Here is a 24,570-nt window from a genome sequence, read left to right as displayed (position 1 = left end):
TTTCCTGTACATACATACCTATGATAAAGTTTAATTTATGAATTAAACAGAGTAAGAGATGAGAATAACTAAAAAGAAAATAACAATTGTAACAATATGCTTTAATAAAAGAGAACTCAGGAACAGTGTGACAGAATAGTGCACAATTTAAAACTTGTGAATAGTTTGTTTCTAGGATTTTCCATTTAATATTTTGGGACCAGTGTTGCACGCAGGTAAGATGAAACCACAAGAAGCAAAACCTCATGTAAGGGAGGACTACTTTATTAGTGGGGCAGTAATGACACAAAATCTTAAAAATAGTGTAAATACCATAGAAAAACTTACCAGGTTAAAAAAAAATATATATATATATATAGTTAAAAAAAACTACTCTGGAGAGAACACAAGATCGAGATGAGGAGTGTAGGCTTTGGTTTGGGTGCTTCCATTTTCTGGCTTTGAGCAGGTTATCTATTCTCTTAACATAAGTGGCCTAAATTGTAAGTCTCATCCCTGGATTATAGTGAAATTATATGGTAAAATGAATGTGAGAATCTGGTGTGAACTATGTATGTGGCACAGTATAAATACAGGGAATTGCAACTATTTCTCGGATTACAGAAATAAACAGTTTCTTTTGGAAAGGCATTATACAGCAACAGATTAAAGTAAGTACGGCTCTGGAGTCACACTGATGTGCCCTGTGTCTTAAATGAGCCACTTGACAACTAGTTGTGTTTTCTTGAGATAAATGATGTGTGTGTGTGTGTGTGTGTGTGTGTGTGTGTGTGTGTTTAATTCAATATGCTGTATAATTCAATTGTTCATTTGCCCATTCAGCAATCACCCAAGGGCATTATAACTCAGAGCTACATCCCATCCCTATTTTTTTAGTCTTTTTATTTTTGAAACGGGATCTCACTGAGTTGTGAAGGGCCTCACTAAATAGCTGAGGCTGTCCAGCAACCACGATCCTCATCCTATGGTCTCTGCCTCCCAAATTCTGGGATTACAAGTGTGCACCACTACATCTGGCCCTCATTTTTATTTTATTTTATTTATTTATTTTTTTGCAGACATTTTTATCTGGAGTCTTCAAATAGGGGAAATTATACTATCTACTTTCCTGAGAATCAATGGTATAATGCACTTAAAGGACTTGACCTATAGTAGCCCAATAAATAGTTGGTTCTGTTTGTTTTATGAACAAGAAATCAATAAACAAGGATTCTTAATATGGTTGTTCTGATTTTTCTTTAATCTGATAAACTAGAAAAGATTTGAAATATCCTCACTGAAATTTATGCATATTTAAGTAACTTACTTATGATCATATAGGAGGTGATGCTGTATCTCCCTCCCATTCATTTTTACCATTTCTGCCGGTACCCCACCTCTTGAATTTGTAATCTGCTGCTTTTGATGGCCAGAAGAACCACCCTATAGCTCTTGAAAAGGCAAATCTCAGGCTGCTGAAGCCCCTTTGGACAAGTAGAGGAGTAGAAAGGTTCTGAAGGACTATGATCTTCTACATCCTGGATTATGGAATGAAGAACATGAACCTTCAACATGGATATATACTTTATATTCCACAATTATTTTGTAGGAGCTCACCTTATGGGAGATTTTTTTGCCTAGATTACCCCATCTTTTTTTCTTTTACTTGTCTTGCTATTTCTGTTCCCTTTAAGTTTTCCCCTGGGAGTTTTACTTCTAAGGAACCCAGTTGAAGGTAATATGCCATAACAAAGTCTAAAGTCTCTTGTAATTTATTTTACTTAATTAGGGACCAAAATTCTTATTTCTTTTAAGCAATAAGCATAATAATCCACCCTTTCACTTTGCTGATTAGCTTTTTTTTTTTTTTTTTGGTTGTACTGGGGTAAAACCCAGAGGCTTTCTACCTCCAGGCTATACTCCCAGACCTATTTTATATTTTATAAAATATAAGATATTTTATAAAATATAAAAATATTTATATTTTTTATAAAATATTTTTATAAAATATAAAAATTTATATATTATAAAATATTTTTATAAAATATAAAAATATATTTTATATTTATATATCACTAAGTAGCTGAGGCTGGCTTCGAACCTGTGTGATCCTCCTGTCTCAGCCTCCCAAGCACGGGGATTACAAGCATGCGCTGCTGACTAGCTTTCTAAATGACATAATTCCAATCATTCATTTATTTCATTTAATTATTCTTTCTGAAACAAATTATTTGTTGTTTACTCAACAGCTTTTAATGTATGTATACCCAAGGAACTAGTTTTAATGATAATTTTCATGAATTAAGTCTTCACACAACATACAAATTGACCATAACAGTAAGCAACCCAAAGGACCTAGGTTCTTAAAAAGAATAATTATCATGAAGATGCCAACATCAAAGTTACCTCATTTGTCTCATTACTTCATTTTTCTAAGCTTAAAGGTCTATAGAAAACAGTGTACCAAGTGGAAATCTTCAGGCAAAGATATTGCTAATATATTTGCCAACAGAGCCAGGGAAGTCAGTCTAGAAAGACCAATGAGAAGAACCTCGGTTTTTTTAGGCTGAAAGACTTAAAACCAACACCCAAGGTTCACAGCCAGGGTGATGTCCTTTGCCAATTCTAACAGAATTCCAAAGGGATCTCCCACCTCAAAACACAGGGAATTAAGTGAAGATGGTAAGGATTTCATCGCACTCTGATTCCAACCTTCCAAGAAGAATGGTTAATTTGAAATGAATCTAAATATTAAAGTTTTGAGCAAGAACATTTAAATGAATCTCTTTCACTGTCATCACTATCTCCCTATCTTCGCATTCCCACCACAGAAAAGAAGTAAGTTATGCTTGCCAGTCATGTGGACAATAGGGTCATAAGTCTGGGGCTTACCATGCAGTACCTGCTGTGATACATATTCTTCTGTTAATGAGCATGCATAACTCTTGTCCCTAAGGGACTGTCTCTGCACATAAAAAGATACATAATTTTTATAATGCCAGAAAGAAGTAAATACACCTCATTGGGTTTTCTATGGGAGGATTTGGAGAGTTTAATTATCATGTATCGCTAGTATCTCCAGGCACCAGTCTGGCTCATTTTCCACGTTTTTTTCATATCACACAATCGAGTCACCAAGTATATTGTCAGTGAGTATAAGGTAAAAAGCACATGTTAGATGGCCTTACTGATCTGGCAAGCACTGACAGCTCTTCTCATGAGCAAGTTTCAGGTTATTGAAGCCAACTTCTTACCTTCTCTGTCAGCCCCTTTTCTTAGTTGGGAATACCTCAAAGGTATGAATTACATTTGAAATAATTCATATGAAACAGCCTTTTTTTCTGGATGGAATCAAATTATAAGTTATTTCTTGCATAAAAGAAAAATACAAATAAAGTGCTTTGCAATAGAGCTGACACATAGTAAATGTTTAGTAAATTTTAGCTGCTTCTAAGATGATTCTGCTTACTACTATCATTAAGTTTGTGTGATATGTCCTGAGCGCCTACCCCTTTAGTTATAACTGTAAGGAAAATGCAAAACTAACATAAACTGATATTTTTTATTATTCTATAATTTAAAACATTTTTAAAGTAGGCTTTCCCCTTTGTAAGAACTTATCCAAAGGAAGTTTGAATTTCTGGTTGTTAAAATTTACAATATAGGATAATCAACTTTTCTAAATCTTGGCTAATCCGAACTTTTTTTCTATATTTGGATCAGGTTCTAACATTTTATCCTTTGTGAGTTCAGTGTTATAAAATATCTCTTGAGGGTTCCATTGTAAGAAAGGAAAGCAATCTTTCCTTTCTTATGGAAAGTTACAAGATCACATAGAAAGGAAGTTACAAGATCACATAGAAAGGGACAGGCTTCCATTTTGTAACTGCAGCTTAGGTCTCCATTTTGTTACTTTTGTACAGGGTCTATGTGTTGCACTCCTGCTGTACTGATTTCGTGTTTTTCCTTTCGTAAAATCTGCCCAGGGAAAACCAGCCAACCGGATTAGACTGTGAAGTCTTACTGTAGACAATGGGGGATGGTGTGGTGACCTTTTGTGAGGGAGATAAAAGACTGCGTGGACTGTGGACTGGCCGCACAGTGTGCTTGCTCCAGTTTTACAGTGGTACTCACACCTTTCTGTGCATAAGTAAATGATCTTACTGAGGTACTTTTGGTTTCATGAGTTTTTATTTGCAGCTTTCCTAAAATCAGTTTCTAACACATTCATGTAAAGTTGTTATTGTCACTTATTCTGAGGTATTGTCATACTTTTTATCACCAACATTTTCCCTTTTATGTTGGTAAATTGTTTACCTTCCCTAAGTTCCTCTGGCTGTGCATCCAGTCTCCAGAATGTAACAGTGTCGTCAACTAGGTACCTCCTGTCTCTTTCACTCACTGGGGTTCTAACCCAGCTCCTTCCACACACTAGGGAAGTGCTCACCACTGAGTTATACCTTCAACCCCCTTCACTTTCATATTTGTTGGTCAACACTCTTTTTCAGTTCTTCATTTTTGTAAAATACCTCACAGGGAGACAAGGAGGCAACACACCTACACACTTTGTATTCTGTGCTCAAGAGAAGTAACAAATGTGCTGTGACCCATTAAAGCAGACTTAGAACGGAGGCAACTGGTCATGGATCAGGATGAACTTCTGTGATGTACCTAATGATTTGTGAGATGAAGACCTAGCAGCAAAGGTTTGATTTTGGGTAGTTACTCAGTTAACACAGAGTGGCAAATAAAATTTTAACTGTGCTATTAGAATACTGGTATTATTTAACAAACTGTGGTTACAGAAATTAATGCAGATTAGAACAATGCAAACCAAGAACTCCCACTATAACACACACGCACACATTGTATATGCATGTATACATGATATATCCAGATGCATATATAGTCATCTCTGTTGAGTTTAATCTGTCATAAAATGTAAATATATCAAGTTAAGATACATGTTCTCCTATTATAATAATTGATGAACATAGTCTGATAAACTAGAGATGAAGAAGAAGCTGGGATTCCTCAATGCTAGATTCCAGACCTCTTTTTCCAAGAGTTTCAAAGGCATTTTTAATGCCAATATTGGTGGAATAGAATGGGATGACACTTCTCACCCACTACCTGAGGATCTACTAGGGCTTTATCTCCCCACAACAACCCAATAGGTAGTAAAGAAAGATTTGATTTCTAATAGTCCAGCGTGCATGCTCCAGCTCTTCTCCTCTATGTACTGATAATCTCTTGCAATTTACATCTAGTAAACTGGCTTATGTGTGAAGCTGCCTTAACCCTGACAATTATATAGAACACACATGGAAATTCCTACTCATTCGTGGTCACAAGTTAAAAGGTCATTTCCTCAGAGAAGCAAAGACTAAGTGAACATCACCTCCATTAATTTCTTCATAGTCTATACTTTTGATTTATAGTGTACATTTAATGTATAACTGTGCTTAATTTGAGCTCAGAAAGTAGGCATTAAAATTAATAATAGATTTAATTCTCATACCAATAATAAATCACAAATTTATTCATTCAATAAATAAGTTAGACCATGTACTTCATCACTAAATCTTGTTTTAGTTCCTTAGTACTGTTGTAACACAATAGGAGAATAAAACTGGGCAATTTGTAAAGAACAGAAATTTACTTTTTCACAACTTTGAAGGCTGAGAAGTCCAAGACCAGGCACTGGCAAATTTGGTGTCTGATGAGGGTTCAGGCTCTGTTTCCAAGATGGTACCTTGAATCAGTGTCCTCACAGGCGTAAGGGGAAAAAAGCGGAAAAGTGTACAAAGGCTGGAGAGAACTAACTAGTCTGATCATATAACCAATTCATGACGGGAAAGACCTCAAGGTCTAGTCATCTTCCCAAGGCCACAAGTTCTTTTAATTAATGTTGCACTAGGGATTTAGCCTCAACATGAATTTTGGGGAGGACACAAACATTCGAACCATAGCAGATCCCTAATGCCTGGGCCCAATACCTAACACATACTAGATGCTCAACAAACATTCATTCCATTTATATCCCTATAGGAATATAATCCTATGAGAGTATTGCTCAAAGCATTCCTAGATTATACGATTGGACTACTGGTTAAACACACACCTTTATTAATTAACAGCTTTTAACTATAGAAATATTATCTCTATAAACTTTTTTTTACACAAAGGTTGCCTAAATATTAAGTTGTTCACTATCATAACTCAAATATAGTGTCTGTCAAGAAATAGGAATGGGAAAATATTTATATGCATAAAAACCATCACTACTGTGCTTTTCCTAGTCACCTTCCCATTACTGTCCTCCCCAACACTCATTTTTCATTGAATATTCACTTCTAAACATATACTATTCAACCTAAAGAAAATGAAAGACAGGAAAAATCTTGAAAGTAACCAAAGGAGGAAAAAGGTAATAATTACAGCTGAATTGTTATGGTTTGGATATGATGTGTCTCCTGAAGACTCCTTTGTTGAAGGCTTTATCCTCAGTGCAGTAATGTTCAGAGGTGGCTCTGACCTTATTAGTGGATTGTCCTAATGAATTACTGGGAGGTGGTAGAAAAAATAGGAGGTGGGGCCTAGTTAGATGGAGTAGGTCCTTGCGATTGTATCCTTGGAGACTATATTTTCCCCTCCTTTCCCCTCTTCCTAGCTATTATGAGATGAGCAACTTTTCTTTGCTTTAGCACAGGCCCAGGGAAAAGAAAATGGAGCCAGGTGACCATGGGCTAAAACCTCTGAAATCATGAGCCAAAGTAAAACTTTCTCAGGTATTTTTGTCACAGTGACAAAAAGAATTATCAAGATAATTCTTTGCTGAAAATTTATCTTCAATTAAGCAAAAAGAGAGGAGACTGTATTATAGATAGATATAAAATATCCTCTAAAGAGCTCATGCGTTCATGTTTGGAGCTGATATAATTGAGTCCTGTGGATTGTAATCCTGGCAGTGAATATATCCATTGTCATGGATTTATCGTGTGTGTGTGTGTGTGTGTGTGTGTGTGTGTGTGTGTGTGACTGTACCTCGGAGCCATACCCTCAGCCCTAGTTTTTAGTCTTTTTGGTTTTGAAAAAAGATTTCACTGAGTTGCTAAGTAGCTGAAGCTGTCCTTGGACTGTGATCTTCAGGTCTCTGCTTCCCAAATGCTGGGATTACAAGCATGCATGCCCTGCAGTACTGGATTTATCTGGATGGTGACCCAGGCAAGTAGGGTGTGGCTGGAGATGGGTCCTAGGAGTGTGGCCTTGGGGATTGTATAAATGGTGCCTCCTACCCCTCTCTCCCTCTTGATTCCAGCTTCTATGATGTGCAGAGCACAGGACATGTACTCTTCCTTCCTGTTTCCCACCACTGTCCTCTGAGATTTGAGGTTGCTGGCCCCAATGGAACTGAACCCTCAAACCATAACAAAAATAAATCTTCTTTCCTTTTAGTTACACAGTCAGTCTTTTGGGTAATAATTGCAAGAATTCCAACTGGAACAGATTGAAATAGTTAAAATATTGCTAGGGAAAAACCACCAACCTAGAATTTTAATCTGTTAAAGTTATTTTCCAGAGGAAAGGGACATATAAAGATTTTCTTAAACATAAAAAAGGAAATTCATCATCAGCCAATCTGCCTAGCAAGAAATGTTAAAATAATTTTTTCAGCAGTAAAGAAAATAATATAGGTTAAAAAACAAACAAACAACAACAACAAAAACCTAGAGCCAGGCCTGGTGGCACATGCTTGTAATCACAGCATTCAGGAGGCTGAGGCCAGAGGACCATGGTTCAAGGACAGCCTCAGCTACTCAGCTACTTAGTGAGGCCTTTCACAACTCAGTGAGACCCTATTTCAAAAATAAAAAAGACTAAAAAATAGGGCTGGGGGTGTGGCTCAGAGGTACAATGCCCTTGGGTTCCATCCACAGTACTGCAAACAAACAAATAAAAAACGAAAACAAATTGGATCCACATAAAGAAATGAAGAGTAGAGAAGAAGAAATAAGAGTAAAATAAGCTTTCTTCCCAAGGTCACAGGAAATATTCACCAACACAGACACATCTTTAAATTTAATAAATTTAAAAGGTCATACAAAGTATGTTATCAGAACATAATAGAACTAACTGGAAATCAATAACAGAAAGGTGGAAGATCTCTACATATTTGAGAACTAAACAATACATTTCTAAGTAATACATGGGTCAAGGAAGAAGTACTTAAAGAAATCACAAATATTTTGAACTAAGTGAAAATAAAAATATAACTTATAAAAAATTTTGGTAAACAATGAAAGTAGTACTAAAGGAAAAAATAGTATTTTTAAGCACATGTATTATAAAAGATTTATAATCAACAATCTAACATTCTTCTCTCAGGAATTTAGAAAAGTTGAGCAATTTAACGCAGGGCGTGGTGGCACACGCTTGTAATCCCCGCGCTTGGGAGGCTGAGACAGGAGGATCACGCTGGTTGGAAGCCAGCCATGCTGGCTTAAGAGACCCTGTTTCAAAAATATAAAATAGGTCTGGGAGTGTAGCCCAGAGGTAGAAGGGCTTCCAGGAACCCCAGTACCACCAAAAAAAAAAAGAAAGAAAGAAAGAAAGAAAGAAAGAAAGAAAGAAAGAAAGAAAGAAAGAAAGAAAGAAAAAAAAGGGAGAAAAGTTGAGCAATTTAAACACAAAACAAGAAGAATAAAAAAGTTTAGTTGAGCTGGGCATGGTGGTGCATGGTTATAATCCCAGCATTTGGAAAGCTAAAACAGAAGGATTACTGTTTGCTAACAACCTCAGCTACTTAGGCCCTCTGCAACTTATTGAGACCCTGTTTCAAAATAAAAAATAAAAAAAAATAAGGCTGGAGGTGTACCTTCGAGGTAGAATGCCCCTGTGTTTCATCCCCAGTACTGCTTCCCCCCAAAAAAGTTTAGTTTGTAGCAGAAATGAATGAAATAAATTAGAAAAACAACAGAAAAAATGAATAAAACAAAAAACGGATATATTGCAAACATCTGTAAATTTGATAAGTTTTCAGCCAGGTTAACACCTTCCATACACACAAGCCACAGAGAAATAAAAAAGAAGAGATACTGATAAGTTGGGTCCCTCACCCGCATGATCTCGCAACGGAACCCTGGAAGCCAGAAGCGGAGATAGCGCAAGACTGCAGGTGCCTCGAGACTCCAAACATTGCAACGCTACAGATGTCGCGAGAGAATCGGCATGCCTATAAAACAGCAGTGCCTCCATAATAATACAGTGGTTTCTAACCCAGTTGGTGTTTTTACCTCCCTCCTGAACCTCCAAGTCAATTTTCAACTATTCATCTGGTGCTGACCCCGGGAGGAGTTTTGGGTTTTGGGGGAGAAGTTTTGGGGTTTTTTCTCCCTTTTTTTACTCTCTTTTTGAGCCCCGGACTCTCTGACACATCAGCAGCTCGATTGCAAGGTCCTGCACCAGCACTCCGCTTACACTGCCGCTGCAGTGTGCAGGCTCTGCAGGCCGCCAGGCTGCCAGTTGCACCCACCATGAGCCAGGCTTGTTGGGAGTGCATGCCCCACGGCCGCTGGCGCCTACTCAGCCTGCCGACCACCTGCATGGTCCAGGACCCCCGCCCGCTGCTTGGACCTCCCACAACCACCATTCCACTCAGAACCTCTGGTGCGTCACTGCCAGAACCTCTGGTGCGTGGCCCGACCTCTGCCTCTGCTTCATGTCTGGAAGCCATTTTGTTACCACGCCATGGGCCCCACAAGCCATACCACCTGTGCGCCACCGTTTGATTCTGCCTGCACCAGCCGCCAGTGCTACCCACATAAGGCACAGGGTCCGCACACCCTGGCTCCACTGTGCCCCCAGCAGCTTCTCAGTACTTCTGCCGCAGCCGGCGCTGGCCAGCAACACTTCACTCTGGTAAGCTCCCTCTGCTTCCTTTGGTTAGCAGTTTCCAGACTTGGGTCTTCTGGTCCACTGGGACCCTGAAATCCAAGTGCTTGGTGACCCATTTTCCCCCGGTCCATTGGGACTACCCTCCGGATGACCAGGTCATCCTCTGATTTTGAGAAGGGATGGAGACATCCTTCCCGATCTCTTAACCCCTGTTTCTGAACAATTGATCAGGAAAATGGGGACGCCTGTTTCCTGTTCTTCATTTTCACCTGCAAACCAATTATGGGAAGTCGAACCTCCAAACTAGCAGAGGACTTATGCCCTGAGCACCTGTCTGGCCTTGATACAAGTTGGGTAATTGGTTGTGGTGGCCCAAGAACAGTTAAGAACTTTTATAAGTGGTCTGGTAAATGGTCGAAAGTCTTTATGTCCAGGTTTTTTTTTCTTCTCTGCATTCCCTCCCTCCAAATGCTCTCCCTTATCAGCTGCCATTTTCCCGCCAGCCGCCATTTTGTGATGGCAAGTAGTCGCTGCCTGGTGATGTCACAGTCGCCATCTTTGTCACCATCTTGTGACATTACACAGTTGTGACCATGTGACATTATTTAGTCGCCATCTTGGCCTGCACCAGCCTGCAATTTTGCTGAGTCACAGGCATAGTCCACATTTTGTGGCGATACGTGGATGCCAGAGTATGACTGGGCTGGCTTGTAGGAGCCACTTTCTGCAGACACTGATTTACAGGTTCTCTCCTCACTGTCCTGGTCACCATCCTATCCCAGGAGAGCCTCCCACTCTAACCCTCTCTGTTCCCCCTGCCTTCCTCCCTTAAGGAACCGACTCAGGAGGCTTTTCAAAAAATTAAGAAAGGCTGAAGATGGTCCTCAAACTCCTATCTGAGATTTGGTTAACATAGCATTTAAAGATTTAATTCCAGAGAGGAACAGGTGGAGATGGAGTGTACACTCTGACTTTGCCAAAAGGTAGATCCCTGGTAGCTGCCCTTCAGCTGGCGGTGGCAGCTCAGCCCTCTGGAGCACCACCTAGGGGTGGAGGACAGCAATGATGACTATCTCCAGGAGCCTGCCTCAAGTGCAGCACGGCCAAGCCCACCAATCACACTGTGCCCTGCATGTGGCCAGGAGGGCCACTGGAACAGTGCCCTTGGAAAAGCAGTGAGCCCCAGGTGCCTCAACATAGGGGGACCACATTTCCAGACCAGGCCCTGCCACTGGCCCTACTCAGCCTGGCTGAAAACTGATGGCTCCTGGATCCCTCAACCTCCCTCCTCCTTGCCAGCCCAGGGTAACTCTCCAGGTAGTGGGTAAGCCAGTCTCCTTTTTGGTTGCCTGCTGAGTGCTTCCATCCTCTCAGGTTCTAGTTTTTCCTTTTCCGATCTCGGTAAAGGGAATTGATGGCAAGCTCTCATGACCACACATTACATGCCCTCTTTTACAGGACAAAATTGCTCTGCCTGAAGCTCAGGCAGAGTCTATAAAGGGCTCCGCTAGAACAGCCTCATGACAAATTGTCTTGCACAGTTTTGGGGCCCACTAAGCTTTGTTTTTCTCAGTATAATTCTCTTTAATGTTTTTATTTTAGCAGGTACATTTGTTTACATAGTATGATGCTCTCCCTCTCCAGATGCCAAACAGCCATAAGTATTAAACTCCCTAAAATCCATTACTGATGCTCCTGACCCAGTAGCATGCTTTCATTTGACCAGATTGACCCAAACTCACTCACTGCTCTCACTATTTGCCTTTTCTTTAATAGCTCCTTGGCTGTTAAAGAAGACTTCCTATCCGGGCATGGTGGCACATGTTTGTAATCCCAGCATTTGGGAGGCTAAGACTTGAGGATCATGGTTCGCAGATGGCCTCAGCTACTTAATGAGGCCCTGCGCAATTCAGTGAGACCCTGTTTCAAAATATCCAATAAATAGTTTAAATCTGTTAAAATAAATAAAGAAAGAATAAAAAATAGGGCTGGGAGTGTAGCTCGGAAATAGAATGCCCTTGGGTTCCATCCCCAGTACTAAAAACAAAGAACAAACAAAAAAACCACTTCCTAACTCATTCTATTAGGCTAGCATGACTCTAATCACCAAACTAGATAAAGACATTAGACAACAGGAAAGTGACAGACCAATATGTCTTATAAATATATATGCAAAAACTTAACAAAATTATATATACGATTATATGCCATAACCAGATAGGGTTTATTCCAGATATGTAACTCTGGTTCATCATTTGATTATTAGTTAATGGAATCTATCCTCTCGCTACACAAAAGATGAAAAAAATTATGATAATATCTATTGATAGAGAAAATACACTTGGAAAAAATCCAACATTCATCATGACAAAAACTCAGAAAACTAGGACTATAGGAGAACTTCTTCAACTTGGTAAAAAATTATAAAAAACTTACATTTAATATAGTAATGATGTGATATTGGATACTTTTCCTCTAAGATAAAGAAGAAAAGCTTGTCTTTTTCAACATTCCCTTAAAATATTGTTTTAGAAATCCTAGTACATGTAATAACAACAACAGAAAATAAAAGGCATACAGAGTAAAAGAAGGAAGAGATAAAAATGTCTTTTTTGATAGATGACATCACTTTCTATGTAGAAATAATACAGATTTGAACAAAAAAGATATTTGAACAAATAATCGATTATAGCAAGGTTACAGGATATAAGCTCAATATGCAAAAAATAAATTACTTTCTTCTAAATCAGAAATTAGAATTAGAGTTGAGTTTTAATTGAAAAAATGCAATATCATTTAAAATAACAACAAAAAATATAGATTGGTTGGTAGAAAGCTAACAAAATACATATAGGTACTATATGTATAAAACTGCAAAACTTCAATGAAAGAGATTAAAAAAATTTTTTGTAGTACTGGGAATGGAACCCAGGGGCTTTCTACCTCCAGGTTACACCCCCAGACCTATTTTATATATATTTTTGGAAACAGGATCTCGCTTAGCAGCTGAGAGCCTAAGTAGCTGAGGCTGGCTTCGAACCTGGTGATCCTCCTGCCCCAAGCCTCCGAAGTGCTGAGATTACAAGTGTGTGCAACCATGCCCAGCGAGATTAAAGATTTTAAAAAATGGAGAAATATCCCTTGTTCATGAACTGGAAGGGTCAATACTGTTAAGATGTCAATTATTTCTAATCTGATCTCTAGATTCAGTAATTCCTATCAAAACTCCAGCAAGCTGTTTTGCAGTTGTCTACAATGAGAATAATTAATATAAATTTGTTTCTTATGCTGGTTTACTAATGAGATAGGTTGCCATTATTCTCACATAAGATCTATGATTATAAAATCAGAAATTATGTGTTCAACTAAACTGAACTATAATTCTGAAAATATATGTTACACTATAAACTACAGCTTGTATTCTGTCAATTAAAATTTAATTTCTGAGATCTTTAGTTAGCATTCATACCTGGTACATCAGCCCTTTCCTCTTTCTCTATGCTTCATAGCTGCTATGAGGTGAACAGATTTGCTCCACCATGCTGTTTTTCTTCACTACAGGTCCAAAAAACTTCTGAAACCGTACACTAAAATAATTTTTTTCATCATTTAAGTTGATTTTCTTTGGTATTTTGTCACAGCAACAGAAATATGATTGCCACAACTTATAAATACTACAGATTAAACTTCCATCCTCTTACACCTCATGATGGGAATTAAACTCCTGCTTTGGAGGTACAGACTATATTCAAATCATAGCACTCTCTAAGCTATGTGAGCAAAAGTCAAGGTCATAATTTGTTTTATCAGCTTCAACTTCTAACCTCAAATCATACAGCTAAGCTTAATGAGGTTATTAGTTTCCCAAATCATTTGGTAATATTCTAAGACATTTCCTTTATAAACTTAAGCTCTTCTCCATAACATCACTTAGAAAATTTTAAAATATTGCTTGCTAAAATTTATTTACTAGAAAATCAATACAAGTGGGGGGCTTTCCAGTAAATTTACTCTCAGAAATAAAATTACCAAAGATGAGATAATAGTATGTAATAGTAATCTCAATTAACAAAATTATTAGGTAATAGACCAATTTGTTAAAATTGACTTTTCTATTAATAAGAATTAAAATGTTAGTCTTTCTACACCTACATTTATTGTTGAAATTCTTTTAAAGTGGAATTTATACCATTCTTCACTTAGTTGGGATAGCAGGGAGCATGGAGATGAAGAGAAAGGCAGAGACTCACAGACATGGAGTCAAAATGAAGTTTCTCAGTTAGCTGTGGGGCCCTGGCATATCTGGAACTCTTTAATCCTGTATTGCCTTATCTATATTAAACCAAAAAAATTACCTCAAAACACTGTTTTGAGGACTAAAGATAAGTTAAACTATAATATGGCCTTTGCATCCTATATTAATTTTCTAAGTCTGACATAACAAAATACCATAGACTAGGTGGCTTAAGAGACAAAACTTATTTTCTCACAGTTCTGGAGGCTAAAAGTCCAAAGTCAAAGGACCAGGCAGGTTTGGTTCTTCTCAGAGCGCTCTCTCTCTCTCTCTCTCTCTCTCTCTCTCTCTCTCTCTCTCTCTCTCTCTCTCTCTCTCTCTCTCTCTCTCTCTTTTTTTTCAGATGGTGGGCTTTACATTGAGTCCTTACATGGGCTTTCATTGTTGTGCAAGCCTCCTGGAGTCAGTCAGTCAGTCTGTCTGTCTCTCTCTCTCTCTCTCTCTCTCTCTCTCTCTGTGTGTGTGTGTGTGTGTGTGTGTGTGTGTGTGTGTGTGTATAAATTTCCTTTTCTCAAAAGGACAACAGTCAGATTGGATTAGAACCACTGGTGTGACCTCATTTAATGTTAATTACCTCTGTAAAGGCCCTGTCTCCAAATAGGGTCTCCTTCTGAGATACTCAGAGTTAGGGATTCAACATGAGAAGGGCAGGGGCACAACTCAACCCATAAAACATGTTTTTTCATTTCATTAATTTGGAATAGAAAATTATTCCTTTTTATATAAAAAGTTGAACTTCCCCAAAGGCACACAGTAAAATCCAATAAGTAGCTATTGTTAAGAGTAGCATTATGAGCACTGTATAATTATTCATTGGTGGCTACCATGTCACTGTTGTACCTCAGGTCATCATACTGAAAAGAAGAAATTTGATCAGATGTTCACTCATGCTAGGACTCTATCCTAGAAATTGATTTGGGGAATAAATAGCTTATATTTGCTTTTTTGTCATTGTGATTGGACTCATTATTAGAGTTAGAGAAGTATAATCAGCTGAGTGTTAAAAGAATAAAATGCTGTCATTGGTTATTTTTTCCATAAAATACTTAAGAAGTTGAATCAATGTATTAATTTCATAGATATTTCTCTATACAGATATATACAGCTATATATCTATATCTCAATAGATATATCTATAAGTAGATATAGATATAAATACTTCATAGCTATTCTATGAAATACTAAATCATCCACACATTCAGTAAATTCAGGTAAAAATCAGATATTTATGAGGGCACAGATTTTAATTTTTTCTTTCCTACAGGCCTTCTACCCAGTTATGCACTGAATTTGCCATGGTAGAATGTTCCATAGGTTTTCTCCCCACCACAGTTACAGTGACACCAAGAGAACCAAATGTATTCAAGGAAACAGGGTAAGCCACTAAAATGCTGCTCAGACATAATTATTTAAGCAATAGAAATTATGAGTAATAAAAATGAGATTTTCTCTTTTATTTTCATTTATTTATTTATTTATTTGTGGTGCTGGGACTTGAACCCAGGGTCTTGTACAGAATAGGCATATATTCTACTACTGAGCTACAAACCTAGGCCTTTTATTTTCTTAAAAAATGCTCAGTCTTACTTTCATTTCTACATTTGTCAATAAAAGTAGAGTTGCACATATTTATGTTTTCTTTTACATATATTCCCCCAAGCCTATAATTTATCTTAATGTTACCCTGTTACTTGTATTTCACTGAGTAAACAGCAAAATTCCATCCACAACCAAATATCTCTACTTGAGGGAGTTTTCATTGTTCTAAACTGAACCACAGAGGACTTTTGAAAGTCAATGAACTACAGATGTATATATTTGCAAGCACATAGCCAGTTTTTAAAACATTTTTATTGGGCTCTATAGTGTAATAAGTTTAGATGCAGTAGTATCATGACTAAAACTAAGTATATGCATGTGTTATAACTGGTTGATCATACAAATAATTATTAAATATAAACACATATGCTTTTGTAGATTTGTTGGAGAGATTCGTTAATTGCTTAATGAAAGATGTCTTTCAGATACTAATTCCTTCATTTAGTTCAACAGATTAAATTTTATATGAGAAGATATTAGCATGCATGCAATGAAGTGACAAGGACAACCAAAAAGCTTAAATGTTAATGGATAAAATATAGCATCCAAGTTATTTAAAAAGTGAAACAGTATAATTTTCATTTTGTATGCTTCCATTTGCTCTCTGCAGAGACAAGAATGTCCTTTTTAATATTCATGCAAATATTGCAATATCAAGATTGTTTCTACATTTTTCTGAGTTGTAAATAAATTATAAAACTTCAGCATACAAAAAATTCCACATAAGCTAAGATTGTACATTTTCTAATTTGCAGAACTAGCCAAGACTTGACATTTGAAAACAAAGCAAATCACTTTTTTGCTATAGTTTTAAGTCATTAATTTTATGGAGATTCTCTGCAGTTTTCAGAAAGCTGTCATATAAAAATAGTTTTGCCACCATAGAGTTAATGTTGACATTTTTTGTGTGAAAGAAAATTACTCCTAATACCAACAGACCTGTGTCTTCATTCCCTCCAGTCCCTTTAAACTGCAGTTCAATCTGGTATAATCTTTTTTCCTCCCCCAGTAGGGTGCAGAGAGCCCTCTAGCTTCCAAGCCTGTTTCCTACTGAGGTACATATTGGCTAGCATACAGCTGCTCAGAACAACTATTTGCATCTACAATGGGGTCATCCCACCACGTTCTTTTCAGATCAATATGATTGGTACAAACAATAGTTTGATTTTGATTGCTCTATAGTACGCTTGGGTAGAGCCTCTGAATGCAAGTGAATTGCTTAGAAACAATAGGCTGGTTCATCATCCAAAGCGTCCCTTTGCAAACAGCTGCCTCTGCCACACTCACCCTGACAACGTCCAGAAAAACAGATGGTTTCAGCATTCATGGCCAGTTTAGTGAAAGCCCCCGAGTCAACCATTCAACGCATGCTTTTTCATCTAGTTGATATTAAGGGGTATCTCTCTCCACTAGAAATTCTAAATATATTTAAATTCTCTTGTTGGCTCCAAGTTGAATTAAACAGAAAGAAGTAGGCATTTTGGAGGTGAGAATAAAATCCCTATCTTAAGTCAATATAGCTAGGTCTTTTGATAAAACTGCAATGTAGACCTTCATGAATGATATGTGTAGTAATTCTGAAACACAGAAAAAGTAAATAATAATATAGCACAGGTCCCTGAACATAGATGTCTGGAGCTTCTACTGTGTACTTAAAGGTAGACCCTTAAGGTTATTTCAAAATAAAAGCATTTTTCTCAAGGTTTTGATTTATCACAAGAAAAATCAATCCTGGGAACTGCAGCAGTAATAACACAAGAGGCACTGTCATTCCTGTGGGCTCCATCGCTCATTATAGAATATATTAAAATGTGTTTTGCATTCAGATGGTTGCAATGGCTGTGAAAGCTGAAGTATTGATCCTAAAGGTATTTGTATTTTGGTGATTTAAACACAACAATAAATATTATACTTGGACTATCATCCCAATACTTTTGCATTTTATAGTAAGTATTGAGAGCACTAAGAAGTTTTTACCTGTAAGCTAGGAAAAATATTTTAATTTCAAAATCAAATTATTAGAGAATAATAAAAAACAATAATAAACAGGAGAATAAACAAAATTATTTTCCATTAATATTACTTAAGATATAAGACTTTGGTAAAGAACACCCAAATAACCCAATGTTACATATTTATTTTAAATAGCCCTTGTTTATATCATAACTCTCTAAGGACACAAAAGAGATTAAGGGGACATTTTGACATACTTGTTAGTAACTGCCTTCTGCAGAATGGCTTTAACCCCAATCTGAAAATTTATAAACCCACAATAAAGTCTGAATATGAAATACATTTATAAAAATTAATTCTATCATCTTTAGTTTTCTTTTAAATTACTATTATTATAAGCCTATGTTAACTATGTTAAAATACTAAAGCAAACTATAAATTAATTGGTTGTACATTATTTATACATACATTTATTTAATAATGAGTAATTTATATCACATACACACATATTTATATTCTGTATGATATATTAGAGTTGCATATATGATCTATTATGTACTTATATAATACATATTATAACTACAACATTATATGTTATACATATTATATAAAAATATATTCTAACATTACTTACCTGGAAAATGAAGATAATAAGTTTATCCAATCCATTGGGTTATTCACAGGAATAAAGAAGTTATGCTTATAAAAGCACTTAAGGACTTCGATATTCATTATTCCTATTATCACCATTGTTTTCATTATCATCAGTAGAGAAATGTAAAGAAAATATGGAGAAGAAAGCATGAAATCACCCAACAGGTCAAGCTACAAACTTGCCAGGTGAAGAACTAAAGTCCTGGCCTGGTTCATGAGCCCTTATAATACACATAACCAGCAGTTCACACTCCAGGGTCCATGCTTGCCCTTCACACCAAATGCCTCTCCTGGAGGCCCTGAGATGATCCTCGGGTCTGCCAAGCATGGCCAGAGTTGATGCAGTTCTCACCTCCCCTCCTCAGCTCTTTGATGCTGCCTCATAACCCCTGAGCTTCCTGGACTCTTGGCTTATCCCCCTTCAGGCACCCAGACCAAAGCACCTGCTGAGGTGCTCTGATGGGGCTGAGCAGCGCTGGATTTTTCACCCTTGCTGTAGAGAGCTTCACAGACCTCATGCCTGCAAATGCAAAAGGCAGACACTCTTCTTTTCTCTCCATTCACACTTTGCCTACTGGCCAATATGTCTCCTTCCCTTTCCTTCTGTAAGTGGTCTGTCCTCACCACGTCCCCTACATTACCTCCTGCATCAAACTTGCCACAAAGCTGTGATTATCCAGTTAATTTCCCTGGACCCCCAATGTGACACACTCAATGAGCAGTTTTCAGTCCCTGTGGTATCTGAATTGATGAAGAATTTGAATCTGCTGACCACCATTCATTCCCTGGGCACTTACCCACCTCTGCACTGGGATCTCTAGATCCCAGGAAACCATGACTGAAATATTCTACTTCTCAAGATACCTCCTACAATCATGCCTAGCTTTCTATTTATCTTCCCAATGACATTCACAGATTCACCTTCCTTTATCAGCCAATCAAATGTTTAGCATTCTTCAGGGTTTATTGTTTGTGCCTGTGTATAGACAACTTCATTTTCTATCCATTCATTCAACAAAACCCTAAATGAGCATCTCCTCCCTCCAGATTTCATCTGTGTCTCAATATGACTTCCAAGATGGCATCCTTCATTCCTCCCACAAATACTGTTGAGTGCCTACTCTGTGATGGGCACAGCTTCAGGCTCATTCATCAAACAATAGACTACAGACTTCAACCTGACAGAGCTTTGAATGTGGCCTGGGAGAAGGATTACTATGCATAAATGTAGGCACAAAGAAGGTTCACAGAATTTACACAAAGGGTTGACCTTACATGTATGAAAGCAGAGGGGAGACATCCTTCAATTTTTGTTTTAGAATGTGTTCTTGCCGGGCGTGGTGGTGCACGCTTGTAATCCCCGCGCTTGGGAGGCAGAGACAGGAGGATCGCGCAGGTTCGAAGCCAGCCACGCGCGCTGGCTTAGGAGACCCTGTTTCCAAATAAAAATGTAAAAATAGGTCTGGGAGTGTAGCCCGGAGGTAGAAGGGCTTCCAGGAACCCCAGTACCACCAAAAAAAAAAAAAAAAAAAGAATGTGTTCTCTGGTTTTACTGTGAAAAACAGATTTGAAGCTGGGCAGTGAGAAGAGGTATGCTAAAATAATCCAGGCAAGTGATAATGGCCAACTGGATTAAGGGTGAAGCCATGAGGACAGAAAGAAACAGATGGAATTTAGAGCTATTTATGAAGCTCTACACATGAGGATTTATTGATTGAGGCCTGAAGCTAGGTATATAGAAAATTCCTGGAAGCAGGATGGAATACCTGGGGTCAGGTATGTTTCTGTGGCTGTGGTAAAGTTTTATAGTAGTGATTTATAGCTGCCTACATTCAAGTCTGTCTTCTGCACCAAGCCAGAAGTTTCTCCATATTGTTTACATATTTGATTAAATTCTTATTAGAAGCATAGTGGGGAAAAAAAGAAGAGAGAAGATGTTCTAGGGGAATATATAGTATAGTAGTTAATAATCCTCTACTAAATAGAGTGTTTCTTGAAGGCAGGAGAGGTGTCATCCATTAAATGTTGTTACCTGAGACCTAGCACAAAGTCTGGCACAAAACCAGGTGTTGGATGATTCTTGAATAAATAAATGAATGAATGCTAGAATGCCCCAGAATTATAGATGAATAGTCTATAAGAATGTTCCTGGCAAAAAGAAAGGAAGCAACTTGCCCTACTCAGTCTGAACTTCCATGACTGATTTTCCTCTCCAGTGCTTCTTTCTTTCTTTCTTTCTTTCTTTCTTTCTTTCTTTCTTTCTTTCTTTCTTTCTTTCTTCTTTCTTTCTTTCTATTTAAGGTCCAGAGAGACACGAAGTTTCAGAGCTAAAAGAGCTATCTACCTTTATCTGACTTTACAGTTGGCAGTAATGAGATGGAAGTTTCCCAGTCACACAGAGCAGGAAAATAGGATCTAGATGTCCTAACTCGAATCTGGTAGTATTTTCCTCTTCAAATATTCACAGCCCTGAATTTTTCACAAGGATGAAAACATTTAGATGTTGCAATGATAGCAATTTAAAACACATTTGTTTTCCAGGTATTTCCATCTTCTTGCAAATGACATGATTTTCTTCTTTTTTACAGCTGAGTAGAATTCCATTGTGTGTATTTTTTATAATTTTGCAATCCATTCATCTGTTGATGGAGACCTAGGTTGGTTCCATTATTTGGCTATTACAAATTGTGCTACTATGAACATGGGTATGCATACACTACTGTAGTTCTCTGATTTCAACTCCTTTATGTTAAGTGAGTTCAGCCAGGCACAGAAAGAGAAGGGACATATGTTTTCTCTAATACGCCCAAACTAAGGAGTATTAGGAATACCAGAAGGACTCCAAACAATGGAGGGAAAACCTCAGCAAAGCTAAAATTGAAGGATAGGAGAGGAAGAAGGCTGAGGTTGATTAATGAAGGAGCTAAATCTGAATATGTGTAAAAGTATGAATATAGCATGGTTAACCTGGATACTCATTGTTGAGAGGGAGAAAGGGGAAGGGGGGAGGATACCAAGCACAATCTGAATGTATATAATTTTTAATATGTTTCCCATAAAAATAAAAAAATACAAAATAAAGACACATTTGAAGTAAAAAGGGATGAATTTAACCACCTTTGCTTCATAGAGCAAAATTAAACAAAACAAAGATTAAAGGTCACATCTGTTGGTTTAGTTTTGTCCATCCCTCCCCCTTGATCTCACTACACTAATAGTCCTAAGCAACTTTTAGTACACTAGACATGTGCTCTGACTACCTGTCAACAAATGATTCTCTCAATTTTCATTGTAATATCAGGAAAGGGAGCCAGGCCCATTTGGAGTATTATCAAAAGGAAATATAGAGTCCTGAGGGCAGTTATTCAACAACTTAATACTGACTTTTCTTCTTTCTACCCCAGGTTTACATACACCTTCTACAACTAATCCCAGTTACTGTCTTTATCTCTTCTCCTCTGGTCTGTAAGACAAAGATGATTTATATTCTGGGACTACTCTTTAGACACTGTGGCTGGGACCCTGCCTTTCAGACATCTAAGATGCCACCTGCCCCTCTGTGTGCTTCCTGACTTTCCTCTGTAACACGTCAGTATGACAGCCTTAGGACACTTGCTTCCTCTCCTTGCTGCCTCTTGTGGACTCCCCTCAACTTGCTGCTGCAGGGGCATGTGTTTTTCCAGTTCTGTTCCCACTGGATCTCTTTTATTCTGGATCCCTGGTTGGTTCCTGTAACCATAGTTTAAATTTTTTTCTTCAAATATTAACTATTTAAAACTTGACAGTAATGTGGTTTTTATTGTAGGCAATTTATAAAATAGAGATGAGAGAATAAAGATAAACATGATCTTTCATTTTACATCGCAGAGATAATTACTGTTGGTATTTTGTATATCTTCTTCAAAAACCCACACAATTGACACCTATGTATATAAAGTTCTACCCCAAAATGGTATCATATAGAAGTGTAAACCTATCTTTTTACTGAATAATATGGTAAAAACATTTTTCATTCCATTAAACATTCCTTAAATATTACATTAAATATTTCATTCTATTCAATATGTGTGACATCTTTTAAAAGATGAATATAATTCCATTTTAGGAATATACCATAATCAGTGCCAACAATATTTTGTTATTTAGATAATGTTCACAACTATAATAAATGCTGTAATATATAGCATGTATCTATTGAGAGAGATGCAATAACCATGTACATTAATAAACTCTCAAGGATTTCTATGATTATTTTCCGAGGAAAAAATTTATTAGAATTAGTATTGCTTAGTCAAATGGAAAGTCTTCTTTTAAGGTTTTTGATGCAGAAAAAACTGAAGCAATACACAAATGGCTGTACATGAGAGTGCGTATTGCCACCCAAATCCTTATATAGTCTTTTCTTTCATGCCTCAAAAACGAAATCATCCTAATTATTTACCAGGATCAAGATTTGTTTTGAATCCTGCCTTCACCAGCCTGTGAATCTGGACATATTTCTCTGATCTTTTAATCTCTCTGATAGCAGGTGGTAACACACATACAAGTACACGATTATTCACAATAAACCTTCATTTTTCTCCCTTCCTTCTGTCATGTGCTAACCAACATGTAAAGATCGCTGCCACCCTGTTTTATTATTTATCACTTTATATCTATGTTTGCCCTGAGAAATACAACTCCATGATCTGCTCACTAGGGATGTGCTGAGATGAGGGGCCAAGCCACCTATAGAATTAGAGAGTAATATCACTCACTGCCAGCAGATGCCACTACCTGATCCATGATGTATACCAGAAATGTCTGAGTCCGAGGTTCCAGGTTCTGTAAGCAAACTGTTGGTCTAGTTAGATAACAAGTAGTGCACATCCAAAATGTGTAAAAAAAAGTATGTAAATATATGTATAAGTAAGTTTACTTATAAACAGGGCTATATATGTTGGAATATATTTTCATAATTAATTGTCCTGTCCAACTTTCTATTAAATTGTGTGTGTTGTATACATGTATATGTACAAATCAAGTTAAATACTAAAGTTTCCCCATGATGTTTTTATTAATTAAAAGCTGCTCTCCAGTGTATCTCTGCCACCCATTGAGTTCTAATGACTTTAAAATATGCTAGTAATGAGGAAAGACATATGGGATATTATGTAGAGCTGAGGTAGGTGGTAAGAGATACAGAATGAGACTCAAGGAGAGAATATTTTTTTCCTAATGTTCTCTGTGTGAAATTACATATCACAGTATTTGAAAGGAAACTGCAAAACCTTATGTCTTTTTCTATATATGTAAGTATATATATATACATATATATGTGTGTGTGTGTGTGTGTGTGTGTATGTCTGAAACATTGACTCTGTGCAAATATACATATATAATTTTTGTTATCATTTTTCTTTCAATGTATGCAGAACGTACATTTCCAGACTCTTCTATACTTTAATGATATCCAGCGACACCTTGTTACTCAACATCCTGATGCAGGTTTTTCTTCTCAGGAATTATAAAAGTTCTAGCTAGCTCTCTGTGAGTTACCACCTCCATCACACATTATAGGTATGAAAAGAAAATTGAGAGAACCTATGAATGGCATGCACACACACACACACACACACACACACACACACTCACACACACACACAACTGACAATCTGGAAAAATTAATAGAAATTATAAAAATCAGGTCCAAGATGAATTATTAAGATCATTCAGCATTCAAAATGTTATATTCCTCTTTACATTTAAAGAGAAGACTTTTTACTTAGGATGTACCAGAATTAAACAGTTCTAAGTGGATAACACATTTTAAAAATGAAAATGATGGATTCAGATTTGGAAAGACTTACAGGGATTTCTCCTAAAAACAGTAAACTTTACTGGCTGACTGATGAATTCTCAAGTGTAGGTAGTGTGCTACACGAGGGGCAAGCCTTCGCTAACACTCTACTCTACCCCAGCAAGTGAAGACTGATAGTAGTCCTTGCTACAAGTATATAAAAGAAAAAAACAGTAACCTTTAAAGAACAATAACAGAACAGATATCCAATACCCACTATCTAGTTCTCTTCTCTATTCCAAATGCATTGACAACATGTAAAAGGTTTGTTTGCTATGTCAAAATAAGAAAAGCTAAGATAATATTTAGTCTCACATCAGTTCAAGCAGTGGTCAAGTCAGTCCTGAAGGATGAG

General features: G+C 37.2%; 1 protein-coding gene across 1 annotated transcript in view; it reads right to left on the bottom strand.

Annotated features, from left to right (window-relative positions):
- CYP7B1 (cytochrome P450 family 7 subfamily B member 1) overlaps positions 1 to 24,570 on the bottom strand; it is a gene marked incomplete at both ends in the record, with an annotated part of 198,523 nt that overhangs the window by 138,910 nt on the left and 35,043 nt on the right. The window lies entirely within an intron of this gene.

This window comes from Muscardinus avellanarius (assembly GCF_963383645.1).
Source record: "Muscardinus avellanarius genome assembly, chromosome: 4".
Lineage (NCBI taxonomy): Eukaryota > Metazoa > Chordata > Mammalia > Rodentia > Gliridae > Muscardinus > Muscardinus avellanarius.
The sequence above is the reverse complement of the archived record's forward strand: the minus strand, read 5'-3'. Positions and strand labels throughout refer to the sequence as shown.